Below are 26,839 nucleotides of genomic sequence, written 5' to 3' on the forward strand. Positions count from 1 at the left end.
TAATTTATTGGGGGAACAGTTCAGCAATGTTGTCATTTTCCTAATTTTCTTTTGGTGCTCCTGCGAAAACAGAGGGCCTGGAATTTTTTTTAACATTTTTTGGTACTCTGGGGATCACGAAATTGCCCCCGTTTAAGGTGGTGCGCCACTTTCCGGACATCCTGTATTTAGTTTTAAAAATTAGAAAAATGAAAATCAACTATTTGAAACTTGGATCGGTCATAACTCAGTTATTTGTCGTCGGATCTAAGATTCAATCTCATATTTGGAATCTAAGCAAAATTCTGCGTAAAATGAGGTAAATAACGCAAATTTACTCTAAAAAATAAGCGAGATATCGATTTCAGAACTTTGCCATATTTGTCAATTCGTGTACCTGTGTCATTTAAATTAATCTTTATGATCAATTGTTCGATTTGAATGCGATAGTACCAACCTATTTCCCAAGTGACAAAATTTCCTTCAATGAGTAAATGACGTTTTTTAAACCAGAAGTCAAAATAAATAACTATTGTTGCATTTATTAGCTAGTTGGCATCATTGCATAAACTGTTTTGAAGAGGTTTTCTAATTCTGTCAATTTTTATTCTAAAGCAATAAAATTTGCGGAGGTTACTAGTTTTGAACTATTTATTATTTGCACTAAATTACAAAATTATAAAGCAAAAGACACAAATTTTAGAATTTTTTATTTTCAAGTGAAGTCAAAAATATCCAACATTTTCCATTAAAATTCCTAATTCTGCCAATTTTTTTTCTAGAGCAATGAAATTTAGGGAGGTTGCTTCTTATTAACTACTTATTAGTTGCACTAAATTTTAAGGTGATGAAGCAAAAGACAGAAATTTTAGAAAATTTTCTTTTTGAGAAAAGCCAAAAATCTCCAACATTTTTTAAGAAAAATTCTAATTTTGTCAATTTTTGTTCAAAATTACTAAAATTTACGGAAGTTGTTATTTATGAACTATTTATTGTCTTAAATTGCAAAAGTATAGAACAAAAGACACAAATTTTTAAAACTTTTTTTTCAAGTGGATGAAAAATTTCCAACATTTTCCAATCAAATTCCTAATTCTGACAATTTTTTTTCTAAAGCAATAAAATTTGGGAAGAATGCTAGTAATAAACTACTTATTAGTTGAACTAATTTTCAAAATTATAGAGCAAAAGACACAAATTTTAGAAAAAATTCATTTTGAGAAAGCCAAAAATCTCCAACATTTTTTAAGAAAAATTCTAATTCTGGCAATCTTTGTTTAAAATCAATGAAATTTACGGAGGTTGTTCCTTATGAACTATTTATTCATTGTCCTAAATTTCAAAATTATAGAGCAAAAGACGCAAATTTTTGAATTTTTCATTTTCAAGTAGAGGCAAAAATATCCAATATTTTCCATTAAAATTTTTAATTCTGCCAATTTTTGTTCTAAGGCAATGAAATTTGGGAGGATTACTACTTATAAACTACTTATAAGTATCACAAAATTTCAAAATTATGGAGCAAAAGACAGAAATTTTAGAAAATTGTCTTTTTGATAAAGGCCAACATTTATTAAGAAAAATTCTAATTCTGTCAATTTTTGTTCAAAATTAATAAAATTTACGGAAGTTATTAGTTTTAAACTATTTATTAATTGTTCAAAATTGCAAAATATTAAAGCAAAAGACACAAATTTTAGAGGTTTTTATTTTCAAGTGAGTAAATGTAGGGTAAAGTCAGTACATCAGATAATAGTTATTTATATGCCAAGTCAGTGAAGTGGTTTCTCATCGAGTCTGAGGCATTCAAACGCGGCATTTAGAAATGTTGGTTTTATTTATTTACAACAAAAGCACGAAATTCTGACATTTGGATTTTAAATTAATCTTCGATTAATAATTCGATTTGAATGCGATCGTACCAACCTATTTTCCAACTGATAAAATTTCCCTAAATAAATGACGTTTCCACCCTAGTCACACAAATAACTACTATGTGCGTGCTTGTAACTTTTTGATTCTGTCAGGACTGGGAATCGACACCTTAAAATTACAACAAACCGAGCAAACTGAGGCACAAAAAATTCCGTCTCTGCCAAAATCCTCTGAGCTTCTCTTTTTGCCGGCTTGTACCTAACTCATTCTTTTTTGTGGCGCCTAAACCTCTGAAAACTCCTTAGAATTCCTAATGTTTTAAGTGTCTCCATTTCCACTCTAATTGAAAAGTACAATTGCGTTAAATTACGGACGCATTAATTTCTTGTTCTCGGAGACGTAATAAAAAGACAGTTTTACGATCTAGCGAAACAATGTAACACAAACAATAATTTGTCAAAACTTTTGCGTGAATAACAGAAAACGCTTCGGGTTCGTAAAGTTGAATCGAAGAAAGTTCCACGGTTAATGAAGTTGACCAAGAGAGTTTTGATTTAGTCGAAAAAACGTGATCGATATCAGAGGAAAATTGTCGGAAGAATTCTAAAGTTTAATTCAGGTTGGATGAAATATTCGAGCAAAGTATTTGTATCGGTGGAGCTGGCTCGTATTTCGTATTTACAATCGATTGATCTCGATGTTTGGACTGGATACTTCTGGACTAGTTGTTTTTTGGAAATAAACAGGATATTGAGCAAATATCGGCTTTGAGGAAGTCTACAGGCGAGATTTGTTTGGCCAAAAACTGAAATAAAACGAGCTCTGTTTATGCACGAAATTAATTCCCAAACAAATTACACACTCCCGGTAATTCTATTATTGTTATCTGTGCGCAATATGAATTAGTCAATATTATATGACACATCTACATCTATACACGGGAAAATGTTACGTGATTTATTGGTTTGAGCGCTATCTGAATTAATTTGTATATCTGGCCGTTTTGGGTAACTGCTCAATTTCAATTGCTAAACAAATCTAGTGCTGCTTCAAAATTAAGGGGGGAAAACCACAATGGTTTTTCGGGAGTTTTGTACAGTCAACAGCAAAAGAAATGAGCTCATTTTGACAGAATTAGGAATTTTATTGGAAAATGTTGAACATTTTTAGTTCAACTTGAAAATAAAATTTTCTAAAATTTGTCTTTTGCTCTATAATTTTGCAATTTAAGACAATTAATAAATAGTTCATAAGTAACAACCTCCGTAAATTTAATTGATTTTAAACAAAAATTGACAGAATTTGATTTTTTTTTTAAATGTTGGAGATTTTTGGCTTTTATCAAAAAGACAATTTTCTAAAATTTCTGTCTTTTGCTCTATAATTTTCAAATTTTGTGATACTTATAAGTAGTTTATAAGTAGTAACCTTCCCAAATCTCATTGCTTTAGAACAAAAATTTGCAGATTTAAAAATTTTAATGGAAAATGTTAGATATTTTTGACTCTACTTGAAAATAAAAAATTCAAAAATTTGTGTCTTTTGCTCTATAATTTTGCAATTTAGGACAATGAATAAATAGTTCATAAGGAACAACCTCCGTAAATTTCATTGATTTTAAACAAAAATTGACAGAATTAGAATTTTTTAAAAAAATATTGGAGATTATTGGCTTTTTCAAAATAAAAATTTTCTAAAATTTGTGTCTTTTGCTCTATAATTTTGAAATTTAGTTCAACTAATAAGTAGTTTATTACTAGCAATCTTCCCAAATTTCATTGCTTTAGAACTAAAATTGGCAGAATTAGGAATTTTAATGGAAAATGTTGGAGATTTTTTACTCCACTTGAAAATAAAAATTTCTAAAATTTGTGTCTTTTGCTCTATAATTTTGTAATTTAGTGCAAATAATAAATAGTTTAAAACTACTGGCCTCCGCAAATTTTATTGCTCTAGAATAAAAATTGACAGAATTAGAAAACGTCTTCACAACAGTTTATGCAGTGATGGCAACTAGCTAAAAAAAGCAACCATAGTTAATTATTTTCACTTTTGGCTTCAATTTGAACGTCATTTACTCATTAAGGGAAATTTTATCACTTGGGAAACCGTTGGTACTATTGCATTCAAATCGAACAATTGAAGATTGATTTAAATGTCAGAGGCACACGAATTGACACAATTGACATGTATGCAGTCAGGCCAACTAGCAAATAAAACTAACTGTGTTGTTATTTATTTTGACTTATGGTTTAAATTTTAAACGTTATTCCCTTATTTAGGAAAATTTCACTATTCAAATCGAACAATTGAAAATTAGATTAATCCAAATGTCAGAATTTCGTTCTTTTGTAAATTTCTGTTGCAATTTTACTTAATTTCTCCTAAATGTTACGTTTTGCTGCCTAGAATCTCCGACTCGTTCGATAAAAAAGCCACTTTATTGACTTGGTACATAAATAACTATTATCTGCTCTAGTGACATTTACTCTTCAAGGTTGCTCGCCCAGTAACTATGTTGAAAATAAAACATTTGAATATTAATAGTGTTCGAGTGCGCCGTACAGCACCACAGTGCGATACCAACTGTTTAACAAAAAAAAACTAGTTCGTTTTGGAGGCTTAAAAATATGATTTTTGTGCCGGGAAAATGACGGAGGCGCCGAAAATTTGTTGTCTGTCCAAAGTGATCAAAGGCCGGCCTGTTTGCGAAGTAATTGTGAGCGCTGCATTGTTAATATTTTTGCGATAATTTCGGGCGATGGGAAATGAAAACCGCATTCCCATCTTCCATTCCAAACCGCTCCGAAATGAAATTATGCTTTTGTCGTACCGAAATTGAGTTCGATTCGAATTACCGAGGCAATTTTTAAATAAACCCAGCAGTTCGAGTCCCGCATTTCTCATATTTGTAAAACATAATAAAGTAGCTGATTATTCCCGGTGCAACGCCACAGGTGTAGTCGAAAACAAGTCTTAATATCATAGCGCAATAAAATTTACATATTCCTGTCGGGATATTATTTCAAATATTAGCAAGGGAATACATTTGCGAGTGATATATTATTCGGGTTGACTTTTATAATATCGTATTGGAGAGAAAACGATCCCAATAAGAGTGCAGTAAACTTTACGATCTGCCGAGTGAGGTTATAGGTTTAATTTGGTTGCCCCAGAAGGTCTGCATTCGACTCTTACCGGTCAATATATCAATTCCTCCGAGCTCAGCTATTTTCGATTTTACCCCCACAAAGGCTGAATTATTATTGCAAAAATCCCATGAAACCGGAACGAAATTAACTCGTTTTAACAAATTTTCCTTCTTGCGGACCCGAGGATTCCCCTTCCTTCACTATTGATGGAAACTGATAATCGCGAGTTTTTATTACCTCGTTGTTCCGTCGGTAATTAGTATTTTCATCACAGCTAGATTATACTTGAACACGAACGAAATTTACTTAGAGACACTCGACTTCGATGAATTGGAACGGAACGGACTAAAGCCCCCTGAAAAGCTGTTGAATATTCGAAGAAATTCGACGATTTTCCAGAGAAAATGTAAACCATGTTTTTACACGCAACGTTATGAAAACCCCCAACTTTCATTGTTTATTTTATTCACATTCTCTACGAGCATAAGCTGCGCCCGAAACTTCTGAAAGATTAATTAGAATGCAATAACAAACCGAGCGTTGACCCGGCGCATCCACCAGTTCTTCGTGTTGCTTATTTTCAACATCTCTAACTAAATTAAGATGTTCGAAGTAAATTACCAAAGTGCAATAGTTAGACAAACTGTAATTAGACGACTTTCTGCTTTAACCAGAGCTGCATACATCTCACTCCATAGTTGCATCTCAACTGAATCATTTCTAGTCTCCAGGCAAAATAGACACAAAAATTGCAAAAGCTCGGAAAAATTTTCATAAGGTTGATTTTTTGTGTGGACGTTTATTTTATTATTATGTAAAATTTAGACGTTTTATTGCTTTAAACTTGTTAATTTACTGCCCTAAATTTCAAAGTTTTAGAGCAAGAAATAGAATTTTTAGAAATTTTTATTTTGAATTTTTATGGCTGTTATTTAAATTATGTAACTTTGTCAGATTTGGCCTAAAATTGTGAAATTTGGAGGTTTTATTACTTTAGACTTGCTAATTTACTGCTCTAAATTTCAAAACTTTAGAGCAAGAAATAAAGTTTTTAGAAATTTTTATTTCGAAGATGAACTAAACATTTTCATGACTTTCATTTAAATGCCGTAACTTTGTCAAACTTTATCTTAAATCTCTGAAATTAATTATTTTTACTACTTTAGACTTGTTGATCTATTGCCTCAAAATCCAAAATTTTAGAACAAAAAATAGAGTTTTTAAAAATTTTTATTTTGAATTTTCATGCCTGTTATTTAAATTCCGTATCTTTGTCAGATTTTGTCCTAAAATTGTGAAATTTGGAGGTTTTATTACTTTAGACTTGCTAATTTACTGCTCTAAATTTCAAAATTTTAGAGCAAGAAATAAAGTTTTTAGAAATTTTTATTTCGAAGATGAACTAAACATTTTCATGACTTTTACTTAAATGCCGTAACTTTGTCAAATTTCATTTTAAATCTCTGAAATTAATCATTTTGACTACATTAGACTAGTTGATCTATTGCTCCAAAGTACAAAATTTTAGAACAAAAAATACAGTTTTTACAAATTTTTATTTTGAATTTTCATGCCTGTTATTTAAATTCTGTAACTTTGTCAGATTTTGTCCTAAAATTGTGAAATTTGGAGGTTTTATTACTTTAGACTTGCTAATTTACTGCTCTAAATTTCAAAATTTTAGAGCAAGAAATAGAGTTTTTAGAAATTTGTATTTCGAAGATGAACTAAACATTTTCATGACTTTCATTTAAATGCCGTAACTTTGTCAAATTTTATTTTAAATCTCTGAAATTAATTATTTTTACTACATTAGACTGGTTGATCTATTGCTCCAAAATCCAAAATTTTAGAACAAAAAATACAGTTTTTACAAATTTTTATTTTGAATTTTCATGCCTGTTATTTAAATTCTGTAACTTTGTCAGATTTTGTCCTAAAATTGTGAAATTTGGAGCTTTTATTACTTTAGACTTGCTAATTTACTGCTCTAAATTTCAAAATTTTAGAGCAAGAAATAAAGTTTTTAGAAATTTGTATTTCGAAGATGAACTAAACATTTTCATGACTTTTCACTTAAATGCCGTAACTTTGTCAAATTTTATCTTAAATCTCTGAAATTAATTATTTTTACTACTTTAGTCTTGTTGATCTATTGCTCCAAAATCCAAAATTTTAAAACAAAAAATAGAGTTTTTAAAAATTTTTATTTTGAATTTTCATGCCTGTTATTTAAATTCCGTATCTTTGTCAGATTTTGTCCTAAAATTGTGAAATTTGGAGGTTTTATTACTTTAGACTTGCTAATTTACTGCTCTAAATTTCAAAATTTTAGAGCAAGAAATAAAGTTTTTAGAAATTTTTATTTCGAAGATGAACTAAACATTTTCATGACTTTTACTTAAATGCCGTAACTTTGTCAAATTTCATTTTAAATCTCTGAAATTAATCATTTTTACTACATTAGACTAGTTGATCTATTGCTCCAAAGTACAAAATTTTAGAACAAAAAATACAGTTTTTACAAATTTTTATTTTGAATTTTCATGCCTGTTATTTAAATTCTGTAACTTTGTCAGATTTTGTCCTAAAATTGTGAAATTTGGAGGTTTTATTACTTTAGACTTGCTAATTTACTGCTCTAAATTTCAAAATTTTAGAGCAAGAAATAGAGTTTTTAGAAATTTGTATTTCGAAGATGAACTAAACATTTTCATGACTTTCATTTAAATGCCGTAACTTTGTCAAATTTTATTTTAAATCTCTGAAATTAATTATTTTTACTACATTAGACTGGTTGATCTATTGCTCCAAAATCCAAAATTTTAGAACAAAAAATACAGTTTTTACAAATTTTTATTTTGAATTTTCATGCCTGTTATTTAAATTCTGTAACTTTGTCAGATTTTGTCCTAAAATTGTGAAATTTGGAGCTTTTATTACTTTAGACTTGCTAATTTACTGCTCTAAATTTCAAAATTTTAGAGCAAGAAATAAAGTTTTTAGAAATTTGTATTTCGAAGATGAACTAAACATTTTCATGACTTTTCACTTAAATGCCGTAACTTTGTCAAATTTTATCTTAAATCTCTGAAATTAATTATTTTTACTACTTTAGTCTTGTTGATCTATTGCTCCAAAATCCAAAATTTTAAAACAAAAAATAGAGTTTTTAAAAATTTTTATTTTGAATTTTCATGCCTGTTATTTAAATTCCGTATCTTTGTCAGATTTTGTCCTAAAATTGTGAAATTTGGAGGTTTTATTACTTTAGACTTGCTAATTTACTGCTCTAAATTTCAAAATTTTAGAGCAAGAAATAAAGTTTTTAGAAATTTGTATTTCGAAGATGAACTAAACATTTTCATGACTTTTCACTTAAATGCCGTAACTTTGTCAAATTTTATCTTAAATCTCTGAAATTAATTATTTTTACTACTTTAGTCTTGTTGATCTATTGCTCCAAAATCCAAAATTTTAAAACAAAAAATAGAGTTTTTAAAAATTTTTATTTTGAATTTTCATGCCTGTTATTTAAATTCCGTATCTTTGTCAGATTTTGTCCTAAAATTGTGAAATTTGGAGGTTTTATTACTTTAGACTTGCTAATTTACTGCTCTAAATTTCAAAATTTTAGAGCAAGAAATAAAGTTTTTAGAAATTTTTATTTCGAAGATGAACTAAACATTTTCATGACTTTTACTTAAATGCCGTAACTTTGTCAAATTTCATTTTAAATCTCTGAAATTAATCATTTTTACTACATTAGACTAGTTGATCTATTGCTCCAAAGTACAAAATTTTAGAACAAAAAATACAGTTTTTACAAATTTTTATTTTGAATTTTCATGCCTGTTATTTAAATTCTGTAACTTTGTCAGATTTTGTCCTAAAATTGTGAAATTTGGAGGTTTTATTACTTTAGACTTGCTAATTTACTGCTCTAAATTTCAAAATTTTAGAGCAAGAAATAGAGTTTTTAGAAATTTGTATTTCGAAGATGAACTAAACATTTTCATGACTTTCATTTAAATGCCGTAACTTTGTCAAATTTTATTTTAAATCTCTGAAATTAATTATTTTTACTACATTAGACTGGTTGATCTATTGCTCCAAAATCCAAAATTTTAGAACAAAAAATACAGTTTTTACAAATTTTTATTTTGAATTTTCATGCCTGTTATTTAAATTCTGTAACTTTGTCAGATTTTGTCCTAAAATTGTGAAATTTGGAGCTTTTATTACTTTAGACTTGCTAATTTACTGCTCTAAATTTCAAAATTTTAGAGCAAGAAATAAAGTTTTTAGAAATTTGTATTTCGAAGATGAACTAAACATTTTCATGACTTTTCACTTAAATGCCGTAACTTTGTCAAATTTTATCTTAAATCTCTGAAATTAATTATTTTTACTACTTTAGTCTTGTTGATCTATTGCTCCAAAATCCAAAATTTTAAAACAAAAAATAGAGTTTTTAAAAATTTTTATTTTGAATTTTCATGCCTGTTATTTAAATTCCGTATCTTTGTCAGATTTTGTCCTAAAATTGTGAAATTTGGAGGTTTTATTACTTTAGACTTGCTAATTTACTGCTCTAAATTTCAAAATTTTAGAGCAAGAAATAAAGTTTTTAGAAATTTTTATTTCGAAGATGAACTAAACATTTTCATGACTTTTACTTAAATGCCGTAACTTTGTCAAATTTCATTTTAAATCTCTGAAATTAATCATTTTTACTACATTAGACTAGTTGATCTATTGCTCCAAAGTACAAAATTTTAGAACAAAAAATACAGTTTTTACAAATTTTTATTTTGAATTTTCATGCCTGTTATTTAAATTCTGTAACTTTGTCAGATTTTGTCCTAAAATTGTGAAATTTGGAGGTTTTATTACTTTAGACTTGCTAATTTACTGCTCTAAATTTCAAAATTTTAGAGCAAGAAATAGAGTTTTTAGAAATTTGTATTTCGAAGATGAACTAAACATTTTCATGACTTTCATTTAAATGCCGTAACTTTGTCAAATTTTATCTTAAATCTCTGAAATTTATTATTTTTACTACTTTAGACTTGTTGATCTATTGCCCCAAAATCCAAAATTTTAGAACAAAAAATAGAGTTTTTAAAAATTTTTATTTTGAATTTTCATGCCTGTTATTTAAATTCCGTAACTTTGTCAGATTTTGTCCTAAAATTGTGAAATTTGGAACTTTTATTATTTTAGACTTGCTAATTTACTGCTCTAAATTTCAAAATTTTAGAGCAAGAAATAAAGTTTTTAGAAATTTTTATTTCGAAGATGAACTAAACATTTTCATGACTTTTACTTAAATGCCGTAACTTTGTCAAATTTTATTTTAAATCTCTGAAATTAATTATTTTTACTACATTAGACTTGTTGATCTATTGCTCCAAAGTCCAAAATTTTAGAACAAAAAATAGAGTTTTTAGAAATTTTTATTTTGAAGACGAATTAAATTCTGTAACTTTGTCAGATTTTATCTTAAAACTGCGAAACTTGGAGGTTTTACTACTTAAAACTTGCTAATTTACTGTTCCGAATTTCAAAATTTTAGAGCAAAATTTTGCCTGGACTATTTCTCAAACACCGAAAAGTGAATAATTTTTGGTCTTCCGGGAAAGTGTCTTAACAGGGACACGTGTGAGATCTATTATTGAGATAAAACGCGTCCGAACCAATCTCAGATAAGAGGAGATGCCGACACGTTTTGCCCGGAATTCGAAACAAATAATTGGAATTTTTGTTCGGGCAACTTTCCAGCCAATTAAAATCGAAGGCGCGGTGCGAAAAGACTTATATTTCGGATTATTCGAGTAATTGAATGACTGACTGAAAGCTTTACACAAATTAAATTGAGATTAGTACTCGAAGATTGTGGTGAGTCGTTGAGAAAACACGAACACTTTAGTATTAATAAAACGATTTCACTACGTCACGAATAGACTAGTTTTAAATGACTACGTTTCATTTTATAGGGTGGAAACGACGTTGTTTCGTTATCATTCGCAATAAGCGGAGAACGGCCGGATAATCCGAGGGATATTTATCAAAGATTACGGGCGGGTTTTCACCTTTTTCTCGGATGTTTAATTGGACAACGGACAATACTCTTCTTGAAAGTGCTAACTGTTTTTTCCTTTCTTTATAAATAGACGTAGGTCTTAGCGAATTCCACTGATTGAAGGGTTGACACATGAGCGTAGAGCCAACTGGCGTCAGGGGGGCATAATTTAATTATTTGTGTGTCAGTAACAGACGATAAATTGGTACGCCAATGCCTCCAAGGTGTCATTGAAAAATTGTCTGGTGTAAGAAACGACACACCCAAAAATTTCAACGCTACCTTTGATTAATATTTAAAAAGATCACTCTGAACATCAGTGCTTACAACTTTAATGAAGACGTAGAAAAGTCAAATTTTAAAAGTTTTTATTGAGAGATACGCCTTTTCTTCGTGACCGAATGGAGAACTTCAATCACATCGCTAGTACACTTAATAAGTGAGTTAAAAGTATCAACTTTCCCAAATTTCATAGTTGTGGCGCTAACACAACTAAAGATACCAATTTTTATTTTAAATTTTGAATTTTTTTGAATCGCCCTATAAATAAATTTTTTTTAAATCTGAGTCTGTTGTCTGAGAATTTTGAAATTTGGTACACTTAATAAGTGAGTTAAGAGTATCACCTTTCTCAAATTTCACAGTTGTGGCGCTAACACAACTGAAGATACAAATTTTTTTTTTGAATTTTGAATTTTTTTGATTCGATCTATAATTAAAGATTTCTAAAATCTGAGTCCGCTGTCTGAGAATTTTGAAATTTGGTATAGTCAATAAGTGAGTTAAGGGTAACAATCTTGTCAAATTTTATCACTGTGGCACCAACACAACCAAAGATAATTTTTTTTATAGAACTTTGAAACTTTTGGGATGGCCCTAAAAACAAAAATATTGCAGAAACCCTACCATTCTATACGTAAGATATTTATTCTTATCGCATGCATCTAACTTATCCAGCTGATTTCTAAAATTGCTCCTTTGTAATAAATAAATCCTCTACAGGAAAATCAACGTATAGACAAAAAACTTTTTGAAACACGCTGTACAACTTTTGGCCGAATTTTTCCTAAACCTGCAAAATGTCCGTTCTTAAACAACTAATTCTGTTAAAAATACAAAACTAGCTGTGATTTGATTCGCATGCACTTATTCGCGGTGTAACTTTCCATATTCATTCGATCGCGTTACGCACCATTGAAGTGTATTGTTTCAATAATGAAGCGTTTAAAAATGGCGTTATTTATTTGGGTCAAATGTAATAAATTCTGCTGACGCCAGATTTTATTGTTCGCATAAAAACTCTTTGATTTGATTTCAGCCTAAACCGTGCAGAAATTTGAACACGAATTTTCTAGTTAATCCTCGCAGAATAATGTAGACAAAGTGGTCCGTAAAGTAGAGCTTTAACGTTTTACTGGTGTACGTAAAATAGAACAGAAAACCGATAATGGGTTATTAGTTCGAGGTAGTTTTAACTTGAAATCAGTCCCGAAAACAATTTGCAGACGCAACCGTAATCTGATTTGCGCCACGTTTTTCAATTTATTATTTACAGAGTGTTGTCGCAACTCGAAGGCTATAGTTATGACCGAATTTCGCTAGCCTTGAAGAATAAATATAGAGCAGTTTGTCGATCGACTCCACGATCCGATGTTTTTCCCATATCCTTAATGACACTGTAAATACTTTATATACCTAGAGAAGCATTTCGGACGACATATTTCGCTCAAGTCGATGGTCGTAAGTTTGCTAAAAGAATTCCAAGCACGATTCTATCGAGCGCAATCAGAACTTCAGCTTTTGCTATTTCCCATACTACTTATATCAATGATACTCGTTTTATCTGTTTTTTTAAATTGGAGGGATAATTTCTAGTTTTCGCGCGAAATTGCGAGCGTGAAAAAATCCACGTTTTCTCTCTGTCGGGTTAAAACAGGAATTGATTGATGACAGGGGCGGCGGCACAAAATTTCCGTCGGGATAAAGACACTGTTATGAATATGAACTCGGATCGGTGCTCAAAACCGCGGATCAAATTTAAAACCGTCTGTTATGGTAGAATGGCGGAGATATTTCACACTTCTTACTCTTTTTACCCGATTTTCACAATAATAATAATTTTACTTCAGTTTTATTAAAACCGAAACGAGGTTTTGCTGTGAGCTCTTCGGCTGAGTACTGTACATGATTTTCTATAACTATTGTGTTTTTATTAAAAAAAAATAGTTTTGTTCTCAAATGTATGTTGGTATTAACTTTGTCACTAAGCGTTAAATGTCAAAATTTGTGTTTTTACTCCATAATTTTGCAATTTGGTACAGTTAATAAATACTTTAAAACTAGTAACCTACGAAAATTTCATTGCTTTAGACCGAAAATTGGCAGAATTAAGAATTTTATTGAAGTGTTGGAAATTTTTTGATCCACTTAAAAATCAAAATTTCTAGAATTTGCGTCTTTTGCTCTATAATATTGCAATTTGGTACAATTAATAAATAGTTTATAAAGAGTACCATGCGCAAATATTATTGCTCTAAAAAAAAATTGGCAGAATTAGGAATTTTAAAAGAAAATGATGAAGATCTTTAGCTCTACTTATAAATAAAAATTTCTAAAATTTATGTTTTTAGCTCCATAATTTTGACATTTGGTACAGTTAATAAATAGTTTAAAAATATTAATCTCCCCAAAATTTATTGCTTTAGAATAAAAATTGACAGAATTAGGAATTTTATAAGAAAATGTTGGAAATTGTTGACTCCACTTAAAAATAAAAATTAATTTATAAAATTTGTGTCTTTGGCTCTATAATTTTGAATTTTGGAACAATCAATATGTAGTTTAAAAGTAGTAATTTTAGCAAATTTCATTGCTTTAGAAGAAAAATTGGCAGAATTAGGAATTTTATAAGAAAATCTTGGAAATTTTTGGCTCCACTTAAAAATAAAAATTTCCAAATTTTGGGTCTTTAGCTCTATAATTTTAAAATTTAAAACAGTAAACAAGTAGTTTATAAGTAGTAATCCCAGCTAATTTCATTGCTCTAGAACAAAAATTGGCAGAATTAAAAATTTTATAACAAAATGTTAGAAATTTTTGACTCCACTTAAAAATAAAAATTAATTTCTAAAATTTTTGTCTTTGGCTGTATAATTTTGAAATTTAATACAAATAATAAGTAGTTTAAGACTAGTTCACTAATTTCACTACTCTAGAACAAAAATTGGCAGAATTAGAAATTTTAAAAGAAAATGTTGGCGATTTTTAGCTCCCCTTATAAATAAAAATTTCTAAAATTTATGTTTTTAGCTCTATAATTTTGAAATTTAATACAAATAATAAGTAGTTTAAGACTAGTTTACTAATTTCATTACTCTGGAACAAAAATTGGGAGAATTAGAATTTTTAGAATTTTTATAGTAAAATGTACGAGATTTTTGGCTTCACTTGAAAATAAAAATTTCTACAATTTATGTCTTTGCCGCTATAATTTTGAAATTTGGTGCAGCGAATAAGCAATTTAAAAGTAGTAATTTTCGCAAATTTCATTGCTCTACAACAAAAATTATCAGAATTAGGAATTTTATAAGAAAATGCTGGAAATTTTTGGCTCCACTTAAAAATAAAAATTTCCAAATTTTGTGTCTTTGGCTCTATAATTTAAAAATTTAAAACAGTAAACAAGTAGTTTAAAAGTAGTAATCCCAGCTAATTTCATTGCTCTAGAACAAAAATTGGCAGAATTAGAATTTTTATAGTAAAATGTACGAGATTTCTGGCTTCACTTGAAAATAAAAATTTCTAAAATTTGTGTTTTTTGCTCTATAATTTTGAAATTTGGTATAGTTAATAAGTAGTATAAAAGTATTAATCTCCGCAAAATTTATTGCTTTAGAATAAAAATTGTCAGAATTAGGAATTTTATAAGAAAATGTTGGAAATTGTTGACTCCACTTAAAAATAAAAATTAATTTATAAAATTTGTGTCTTTGGCTCTATAATTTTGAATTTTGGAACAGTCAATATGTAGTTTAAAAGTAGTAATTTCACCAAATTTCATTGCTTTAGAAGAAAAATTGGCAGAATTAGAATTTTTAGAATTTTTATAGTAAAATGTACGAGATTTTTGGCTTCACTTGAAAATAAAAATTTCTACAATTTATGTCTTTGCCGCTATAATTTTGAAATTTGGTGCAGCGAATAAGCAATTTAAAAGTAGTAATTTTCGCAAATTTCATTGCTCTACAACAAAAATTATCAGAATTAGGAATTTTATAAGAAAATGCTGGAAATTTTTGGCTCCACTTAAAAATAAAAATTTCCAAATTTTGTGCCTTTGGCTCTATAATTTTAAAATTTAAAACAGTAAACAAGTAGTTTAATAGCTATTTATTTGAGAAGGATATTAAGTAATTCATAATGAACGAGGACGTTACTTGTTAACGTCCGAGTTTTTTATGAATTAGTTAATATCCGTAGTAAATACAAAGCTTTATCGAAACATGCACGAATGAGGCAATGCTACCACCCAACAGTTCTGCAAATTTCCAATTTTTGACTTAATTTTTGAACGAGTTGAAACAGCAAGAAAAGCATTTCCCAAGATATTTTATGTTACAATTAATATAAATAAATGGAAATCTTCAGATTTTGGTCTTCGGAGTTGCTTTAATTTTCGAAAATACATTGAATATTATGGATTAAGGACCACTATGCTATTATGAAACAGTAACTATGTTATTATGAATTATTTCTATCATCTCTATTATGAAGTACTTTACATGTAAGCATAGAAACGTATTAGATACATCTTAATGTTCATGTTTCGATAAAAGTAGTAATCTTAGCTAATTTCATTGCTCTAGAACAAAAATTGGCAGAATTAGAATTTTTATAGTAAAATGTACCAGATTTCTGGCTTCACTTGAAAATACAAATTTTTAAAATTTGTGTTTTTTGCTCTGTATTTTTGCAATTTAGGACAATTAATAAATAGTTGAAAAGTAAAAACTTCGGTAAATAATTAATTTTGAAGAAAAATTGAGAAAGTGGGAATTTATTTTAACCCGGCGCCTCCACCAATTTTCACAAAATTATTTATTTTTTAATCCCCCGAAGTGGCTGAAGTCGACAGTTTAGTTTTCACTCGATGTAGTTCAAAGAAATCGATGGGAAATTCGAGTTGATTACAACGGGATAGCACGCAACGCCGATTTTATGTATTTATTTCCGGCATTATAAGAAAACGTACAAAGTAATTTAAAACGTGAGTAAGTTTTACGGGTTCGCTTTATAAGAGGAAGTCGATAAACGGTGAAAACAAGACGTAATTATTTCCCACGTTTCATCGATCAAATCTGTGGCCTTGACAGGGAGGGGAATTATTTCTTCATGCAAATTTTCGTCATAAAACACCAAGACAATGAGGACTAAAAACTTGGTCGAACATTTAAAATATTTCAGTCGTTAATAAATGAAGAACTTCCTAAATGGCTTTAAGTAACTCATAAGTAACAAAATTTCATTTCCATTCTGTTATCTCCATCGGAAACTAAGTAGTTAATTAGTAGAATGAGAAAGCAGCCAGATTAATACGACGATTCTCAAATATCTCTAAATTTAATCTTAATTCTCTTAAAGCTGGATTATTGCTTAAAAACTGCAAGTCGAAATGTGGAGGAACGACGGGAATTCTTCTATTCGGTCACTTTTAAACTTATAATGGTTATGGGCAATGTTTAAAAGAAAAGATACTTTCAACGTTCGTAAAATCCTGATAACAGCATTCTGTGCGTCGTAAAACTCGCTTAAAAGATCTTTATCGGTTGGAGAACTATACATTAGTTTTTTATTTACTTGGAAACCTTTTATGATTGCGGATAATTAACTTTCACGTTTGGACGAATTGCCTGCCAAATTACGTTTTCTTTACCCCGCCACTGCGGACAAATTAATACCAATCACAATAAAATATATTATTCACACTAATAAACGTAATAATTATTTGCCGATGGTTTATTACGCACCGAATAATAACAGTCCTGTTTATGTAAACTGCACGCATTCATTAATATTAATACACTTTTGTAAACTAACAAATTTTGTGTTTGGAAACCACGAACTTTCCCCCGTTTTTTACCCCGTAAAATAAAATTATGTCCGGCACTTATCCCGTAAAAGGATATAATGCAAGCCATAAAAACCCCGCCCTGGTATTGCATCATGCTGAAAGCTTGACGAAATTAGGGAAATTGAGATTGGTGGACTATGCCCAAGAGAGTCGGGATACTTCCATCGGCGTTACATCCAACTCCTTGAATGAAACGGCTGAGAATGGATCTTCTTTGTGCATGGGGAACTATCTTTAGACTTTTTCTCTTCTTTACAGGATGCAAACGCGGAGGTTTTTATAGGGAACTCCGCAGAGCTATGATACGGTTAGATCGGAAATAAATCAATCATTTTGGGAAAGGGGAAAACTGGTTAGAAAATTAGGTCTGTTGTTTTTGTTTTGTTTTCTCAGTTTTGCGTTTATTACCTGTTTAATTGTAAAATTTTAGAGCAAAAAAGTTTTAATTTTGAAAAAAATCACACCAAAAATGTTTTTTTTTTTATTAAAATTTGTAATTTTGACAATTTTAACATTACAGCAATGAAATTTAAGGAGAATACAAAATTTTTCTGTACGGAATTGCAAAATTGTAGAGCAACAAACACCAGTTTTAGAAATTTTTATTTTTAAGATGATTCTCCACCAAAACTCGTAATTCTAATAATTTGAGTTTGAGATATGAAATTTTGGGAAATTACTACATTAGAGTCGTTCATTAGCTCCACCAAATTTCAAAATAGTGGAGCAAACACTACGAGTTTTAGAAATTTTCGTTTTTAAAATGAAGCGAAAATTTCCGAGATCCTTCACTAAAATTCGTAATTCTGGTAATTTTAGTGCTACAGATATGAAATTAGGGGAATTTATTATTTTAGAGTCGTGTATTAACTCCATCAAATTTCAAAATTGTGGAGCAAAAAATACGAGTTTTAGAAATTTTCGTTTTTAAAATGAAGCAAAAATTACCGAGATCCTTCACTAAAATTCGTAATTCTGGTAATTTTAGTGCTACAGATATGAAATTAGGGGAATTTATTATTTTAGAATCGTGTATTAACTCCATCAAATTTCAAAATTGTGGAGCAAAAAATACGAGTTTTAGAAATTTTCGTTTTTAAAATGAAGCAAAAATTACCGAGATCCTTTACTAAAATTCGTAATTCTGGTAATTTTAGTGCTACAGATATGAAATTAGGGGAGTTTATTATTTTAGAGTCGTGTATTAACTCCATCAAATTTCAAAATTGTGAAGCAAAAACTACGAGATTTAGAAATTTTCGTTTTTAAAATGAAGCAAAAATTATCGAGATCCTTCACTAAAATTCGTAATTCTGGTAATTTTAGTGCTACAGATATGAAATTAGGGGAATTTATTATTTTAGAGTCGTGTATTAACTCCATCAAATTTCAAAATTGTGAAGCAAAAACTACGAGATTTAGAAATTTTCGTTTTTAAAATGAAGCAAAAATTATCGAGATCCTTCACTAAAATTCGTAATTCTGGTAATTTTAGTGCTACAGATATGAAATTAGGGGAATTTATTATTTTAGAGTCGTGTATTAACTCCATCAAATTTCAAAATTGTGAAGCAAAAACTACGAGATTTAGAAATTTTCGTTTTTAAAATGAAGCAAAAATTATCGAGATCCTTCACTAAAATTCGTAATTCTGGTAATTTTAGTGCTACAGATATGAAATTAGGGGAATTTATTATTTTAGAGTCGTGTATTAACTCCATCAAATTTCAAAATTGTGGAACAAAAAATACGACGAAAAAAAAATTTCTAATTCTGTCAATTTTACTTCACAATCAATAAAATTTGTAGAAGTTACTACTTTTGAACTACTTATTAGCTGCACTTAATTGCAAAAACTGTATAGCAAAAAACACAAATTTTGTAAATTTTTATTATCAAGTGGAGCCTAAAATTTCCAACATTTTCAAATAAAATTTCTAATTTTGCCAATTTTCGTTTTTGAGCGATAAACTTATTTTAGAAGTTTTTCTATTAAAGCCAATCTAAACATTTTCAATAAATTAGTAACTTTGGCAGTTTTAACATTACAGCAATAAAATTGAGGGAAATTACAATATTTTTTTCGTTCATTATTTGTGCTAAATTGTAAAGTTCTAGAACTGTAGAAACCCATTAGAGATACAAAGTGTTTATAAATGTTTCTAGCATCAAAGGTGGCTCTGGAGTTCCTGTCATGCTCTATATTGCCGCTTTGTTTTCATAGTGAATATAACTATCTTGAAATTTTTTTATAATGTTACTTACGTCAATGACGTTTCAGTTACGATTTTGTGTCCAAGTTTTTCATTTTCAGGTTTTAAACCACAACTAACACAGTTTATTTCTCAAAACTTACTTTACTTCATGTTTGAGGTTAACTGCAAATGTCAGTTGAAAAATTGAAACTCACATTTGTAATGAGCGGCAAATTTCTATATCATTTCATAGCCACCCTTGATGCTAGAAACATTTATAAACACCTTGTATTTTTATTTTGAATACAACCTAAATAAAAATTTCTAATTTTGGCAGTTTTAACTTTACAGCAACCATACTGAGAGAGAGAGAGATTACAATTTTTTCATTCGCTGGGCAAATATTTGAGAAAAACTTTTGAAAATTTAAAAAATGAACGATTTCTAAAATATTTTTTTTCTACTTTGCGTCAACAATACTTTCATTGTGAAACGCACAATAAAAACAATTGTTTTGAATGAATCAGAAGAAAAGCAAACGTTGTAATACCTAATTTTGCAAAATTAGAAAACATCAGTAATTATTTGAATTGAAATTTTGTTAGACAAATGTCATTACCTCTTTTGTCACCAACTTAACTTGTCAAAAATCCCTAATCGAAAATAATTTCTTTCAAATGCAATTTTTTAATTTATTTAGAATGCAAAGTAGAAAAAATAGTATATTACACTCATTTCATAAGACGACTTGTAGCACTCATTCTATTTGACCACTCCTCGCTGCGCTCGTCGTGGTCAAAACTCATTCGTGCTACAATACTCGCTTATGAAATACGTGTAATATTGTACTATTAATAAACTCCTTAACTAGTGCTTTAATTTTTTATTGTACTCTATCATTATAAAACCTGAGATCTCTGCTTTCCAATGCGGTGTCAAAAAAAAAATTATCACTTGCCATTTACAAGTAACAAGACAAAGAATATTTTCAATAATTTTGCCATTGCAAGAACTTGGTCAAACATGCCCATTTTTTTAATTAACAATGTCAATCTATTATTAAAATGTAAATTTAATTAACAAATATTTGTATTTAAAAAATTTAGAAATACATATGTAGTTCTGTCAATGGCAAACATTGTTGGTTTTATTTGGCAAATATTTTTTTGGGCAAATCAATAACCAAATTAGTCATGCTGATTTGGTCCTTTCATATAGACCACGGATGAGAATGCAAATTCAGAGCTTTCATTTTACACTTTGGGAAACAGAGAAAATTTAGAATATTTTCTCATTAGTGACTGAAGTATTGTTAAATGTTTATGCAATGAAAACTCCGTCTTATTTCCTCAAATTCACTGTGTAGTTTCCCCTTAAATAAATTAGCCGTTGCACGTAACAGTGCATTTATATACAACACCGCTTTGTCTGCTTGTAAGAGCAATAATAATCCATAATTATTAATGGAACAAAGCAATGAAATGCATAAATTGGATGCATTAGGCAGGTTTAAACGTCAATCAAACGCAAACGCTTTGTGATAGATACAAATTAATGTCTGAAATGTGAAGCAATTAGAGTTCTAAATTCATCGACGAAATTTCCGCTCGCTTCATAAAGTGACATGTGCTCTAAATGTTGGCGTCATCTTTTCTTACTGATACCAAAATGAAAAGCCCAAATGTGGTCATAAATTCATACCGCGATATTCGAACGAGATTTGTGTTTTATTACGCTAACAAACATGGAATTTGCTCGAGTTATGTTATCATTGCGGGTCAGTATTTTTCTAGTTTAGCGCAATAATTTACAGGTGCGAATTTGGACGCTACACCGAACTTCCATTATTTGCCCGATTTGGAGCTAATTTCATTTCGAAGTAGATTTTTGGGCGCTTTTAATAATTCATCCCCGCGCTTTTAGTTATCACTATTAACTAATAGAGCGAACTAACGGGATGTGGAATACCTAAATGCGGTTATTCGACTAGCATATTCAGTTTGGGTAATCATCAGAGAAGAGCGAGCGGGCTGTCTGACTATCATTTTCCGCCCGAGCAGACTTCCCTTGTTCTATCATTCAATAAATAGGGGAGCTATAATAGAGCTGCCTATTTATTATAATCATTTTGCGAAGTAGAAATTCGAACGAGGCTTGGCTGGAGTTGCATTATAGTTTTCTTCATTTTAGAAATCTTCCTTCCAATTTCCGTAATAAATTGGTTATAGTGTGACGTCCTCTCCATGCAGAATTTCCGGATTAGTTGCATTAGAAATTTAGCACGTAACGTCACATTTATAGCCGCTCTTCCTCCACGCATTTGGCTATGAAAATATCCCCGCGCAATAAATTAATGTTAACTCTGACAGTATTAATTAAACATATCCGTGCATGTGCATCGGTGTAAAGCCAAAGTTTTTAACATTCTCCCAACGTTGGTTAACTTTGATTAGCACATGTTCTCCTTCAGCAACAGCACGCACAATTTTTTCGCCGCTCATCGAATTAGTCCTCCATTGAAAGCCTTCTAATAAGAAACCCTCACAGTTCCTTCCAAGTTCTAACAAGGAGTATTTCATCAGAACTTGACCTCGCTCGAGATAAATTGGCTCAATTAGTCGGAGCAGTTATACATTTCCGGAAAAGAGACAACGCACGAACAAATGAATTTCTCATAATCGACAATATTGATATGGAGAGCTTTATTTGCGTTCATTGCATGCTCTCGGTTCCGTTCCGTTTCCTGCTTAATTAGACCACTCTCAACAGCACATCATGAATACTGCTAAGCTTACATTGAAATTGTTCAATGGCGATATAATTAATTTCCGTGTTTGCGGGCCACGAATGTCGATGGATATTTCTACAAGGTCATTATTGAAATTAAATATTTTGAATGCTGGAATGACACTGGCGAGGATTCTAATTAAAAGAAACTAGAGGCAATTTTAAAGCTTTGCTGTATGAAAATTCTAATCTAGAAAATTACAGTAAAAAGTGATACTATGAACCTGCGACCTGAATTAATTACGCCTGTTCAATCAATAATTACAGCGGGTGACATCGACACACAATTTATCTAATGAGAGAATTTTATGGAAAATGGAAATGCATATTACACTTTGTTTGGAATTTGTGAATCATTTACGTTAATTAAAGCTGTATTGCCTTTATATTTTATAAACAAACTCACTGAAAAAGATAAGCGATTTTTATTTTCAACAAGAGGAAAAAATATCAAACATTTTCCAAGAAAATTTCTTATTCTAGAGCAATAAAATTTGCGGAAGGGACTACTTTTAGACTACTTATTAACTGTACTAGATTGCAAAATCATAGAGCAAAAAACACGAATTTTAGAATTATTTTTTTTTTGAGAAGAGCCAAAAATCTCCAACTTTTTTAAAGAAAAATTCCTAATTCTGACAATTTTCGCTCTAGAGCAATGCAATTGGCAAATATTACTACTTAAATACAACTTATTAGCTGTACTAAATTGCAAAATTATAGAGTACAAGACGCAAATTTTAGAAAATTTTCTTTTCAACTGGAGCCCATTTTTTTTAACATTTTCTAATAAAATTCATAATTCTGTCAATTTTGGCTTTGAAGCAATGAAATTTCTGGATGTTATTACTTTGAAATAACTTATTAGTTGTACCAAATTGCAAAATTCTAAAGCAAGAGGCACAGATTTTAGAAATTTTCTTTTTTAAGACAACGCAAAAATTCCCGATCTCCATCTTTAAAAATCGTAATTTTAGTTCTACTTTGAAATTTTGGGAAATTACTATTTTTAAGACTCTTATTAAGTCCAAAAAATTTCGAAATTATCAAGCTTAATAAACAAATTGTAGAAACTCTTTTTTGAGAAGAGTGAAAAATTTCCAACATTTTATAAGAAAAATTCTGTCAACTTTTGTTCAACATCAATGAAATTTACAAAGGTTGTTACTTTTAAACTAATTATAAATCGTCCTAAATTGCAAAATTATAGAACAAAAGACACAAATTTTAGAAATTTATATTTTCAGTTAAGAATTTTTTTTTCAATATCTTCCAACAAAATTCCTAATTCCGTCAATTTTTGTTTTAGAAGAACGAATTTCATTAGTGAAAATTTCCAAGAAAAGGTTGCTGTGATTGGTTTATTTGAAAAAATAAATGTCTCTTATTGGTCGAATCTGTGGTGAGTTAAATTCTCATTTTTAAGACAACGCAAAAATTTCAGCTCTCCATTTCTAAAAATCGTAACTTTTGTAATTTTAGTGCTACAGCTTTGAAACTTGGGGAAATTATTATTTTAGTATTTCTTAATAAGTCAATTAAATTTCAAAATTTTAGAGCAAAAGACACAGATTTTACAAATTTTCAGTTTTGAGACAACGCAAAAATTGACGATCTCCACCTCTGAAAATCGAAATTTTGGTACTTTTAGTGCTACAAGTTTTAAATTTTGGGAAATTATTATTTCAAAGTCTTTTATTAAGTCTACAAAATTTTAAAAGTATTGTGATAACGACACAAATTTTAGAATTTTTTTTTTGAGAAGAGTCGAAAATTTCCAACATTTTTTAAGAAATATTCTAATTCGGTCAATTTTTGTTCAAAATCAATGAAATTGACGGAGATTGTTACTTATAAACTATTTATTAAATTCCCTAAATTGCAACATTATAGAACAAAGGCACAAATTTAAAAAAAAATATATTTTCAAGGGCAGCCAAAATTTTATAACTTTTTCTAATAAAATTCTTAATTCTGCCAATTTTTGTTTTACAACAATGAAATTTGCGGAGATTACTACTTTTGAACTACTTTTTAGCTGCCCCAAATTTCAAAATTATAGAGCGAAAGACACAAATTTTAGAAATTTTTCTTCTCGAGAACTACTAAAAATCTCAACTTTTCAACGAGTTTTGCGATTTCATAAACATTTCTACCAATTTCTCCAAAACTGACAGATTAAAAACTCATTATTTTATAGTTTTAGACTTCTGTTTTGCAAATACAGCTTCAAAAAGCGGTTTTATATAAAAAAATCGTCATTTAGCTTCAAATTTAGTAGATTTTTCGACGCATTTTCCCTGATTCGTCAAATTCAAACTGTCTTTTGTTTACGTGGGCGGAGTTAAACAAAAGTTACAATAATTTGTTAAGAAATGTATCCAATAAACACCCATTTCAAACATCCAACCAATCAACGAAGAGATCCGATTGAGTTAGTTGCTTCGATTCGTTTTTTTTGCGATAAAAACTACTTTAATAAGAACAACGCGAGCCAATAAATGCGTTCTTTTTTGTGTTTAAATTTCAAAATTTTCAGACGGACTCAGATTTTAAAAATTTTAATTTTTAGTACGAACCAAAAAATTTCAAAATTTAAAATAAAAATTTATATCTTTAGTTGTGTTAGCGCTACAACTATGAAATTTGCGGTGGTTGTACCCTTAACCCACTTATTGACTATGCCAAATTTCAAAATTCTCAGACAGCGGACTCAGATTTTAGAAATTTTTATTTTTAGGACGAACCAAAAAATTTCAAAATTTTAGAAAAAAATTGTATCTTTAATTGTGGTAACGTTACTACGATGAAATTTGGAGAAGTTGTTACCCTTAACTCACTTATGGCCTGTACCAAATTTCAAATTTTTCAGACAACAGACTCAGATTTTAAAAATTTTAGTTTTTAGTACGAACCAAAAAATTTCAAAATTTTAGAAAAAAGTTTGTATCTTTGGTTCTATTAGAGCCACAGCAATGAAATTTGAAGATATTGATACTCTTATCTTATATATCGACTGTACAAAATTTGAAAATTCTCAGACCACAGACTCAAATTTTAGAAATTTTAAGTTTTAAAATGCTATAAAAAAAATTCGTATCTTTGGTTGTGCTAGACCCATAGCGATAAAATTTCGGAAGGTTGTTCCTCTTAACTCACTTATTGATTGTAGCAAATTTAAAAATTCTCAGACAACAGACTTAGATTTTAGAAATTTTTATTTATAGGACAAACCAAAAAGTTTCAAAATTCAAAATAAAAATTTCTGTTTTTAGTTGTGTTAGCGCTACAACTATGAAATTTTGGTAGGTTTTTGCCGTTAACTCCCTTATTGACTGTACCAAATTTCAAAATTTTCAGACTCAGATTTTAGAAATTTTTATTTTTGAGAGGAACCCAAAAGTTTGAAATTTCTATAAAAATTTGGCGCTTACAAAAATTCTCTGCAGGAAAAATAGCCTTTAGTCGCCTACGATTTTCCGTACAATTAACAAATTCCGCGTTGCATAACCTCAAAATACAATTATTCTAAGACGACTTAAGGACAAAACCTTTGCTTAGTTTTGACGTTTGACAAGTGACACTACTGACAGTCCAAAGTGACGAAATCAATTGCAACTAGATGAAAATCATTTTGAAACACGCTGTATTTTCGGGACTCCCTTTGTTTAAAATATCGCCTGTTTAGCATAAATGCCGAGATATTCGCTCTGTAATTTCGGAAAGCGATAAAAATATCAATAGAGCGTCTATACAATCCCATGCTTTATATTTTAATTTATTGGAAATAAATGATTCTCTCAGTTTTACGATTGCCGTAAATTTATTTACGGTGTGCCGTAAAATATATGCAACCTGGCTTAAATAAAGTTTGTTATTTATCGGTTTCAACTTTGTGTCGGTCAATTATATGAAAGAACGCTAATTGAATACGTCTAGATACTCAAAAAACAATCAGCTCCAATTATTTTCGTATTAGAGTGCCGATAAAATCTCGTAATTTTAAAAAAGTAGTCGAAAATATGAAGAAAGCCTCTGAAATATTTAACAAGTCTTTTAATAAAGTGGAGATGTTCGGCATTATGAATAACGTAAGCTCTGTCATAAATCAAAAGCTGTTTTACATGACATTTAAGTCACTGGGGAAACCACTGATATACGACGTTGGGCAAAAATAGATGTTATTGTTGACGACGTGAAATAGTTGCAAATTAATTGAAAATTTAGGAGGATGCGGCGAATTCCGTTTCCAATTTCTTTAAATTTCCGTGCGGCGTTCGGCATTATGAATATCAGCAACTAAACCAGTGACAATAAATCAGGAGCGACTTTAGCTGACATTTGCGTCACGACCAGCCCGCCTTCCAAACACGTCTTATCAATATAAATACACACAGTACATAAGGATAACGACAGCAACACATGTGAATGTCACGTCTTCCGCAGGAAGTGCTAAGAGTAAATATAATTCAAGCCAGAGAGTCAAGTTGCGGAGAACACGTCCTGACGAATCCCCAGCTTTAATTAAGACCCAACCTTCGGTATCTTTGTTTAGATCTATTAATCTTATTCATACGAATTAATTATCGCAGACGCGCAACAATGCAATTTGGCTTGTAGATACTTGTTTCGGAGG

The 26,839-nt window shown here is 29.7% G+C and overlaps 1 protein-coding gene across 1 annotated transcript in view; it reads right to left on the reverse strand.

The window, feature by feature from the left end:
- Nucleotides 1–26,839, reverse strand: part of LOC148166179 (uncharacterized) — an 86,235-nt gene that overhangs the window by 36,227 nt on the left and 23,169 nt on the right. The gene's annotated exons all lie outside the window — the stretch shown is intronic.

This window comes from Gnatocerus cornutus, unplaced genomic scaffold (genome assembly GCF_029298725.1).
Source record: "Gnatocerus cornutus isolate USDA-ARS CGAHR unplaced genomic scaffold, icGnaCorn1.1 ctg00000023.1, whole genome shotgun sequence".
Classification (NCBI taxonomy): Eukaryota; Metazoa; Arthropoda; class Insecta; order Coleoptera; family Tenebrionidae; genus Gnatocerus; species Gnatocerus cornutus.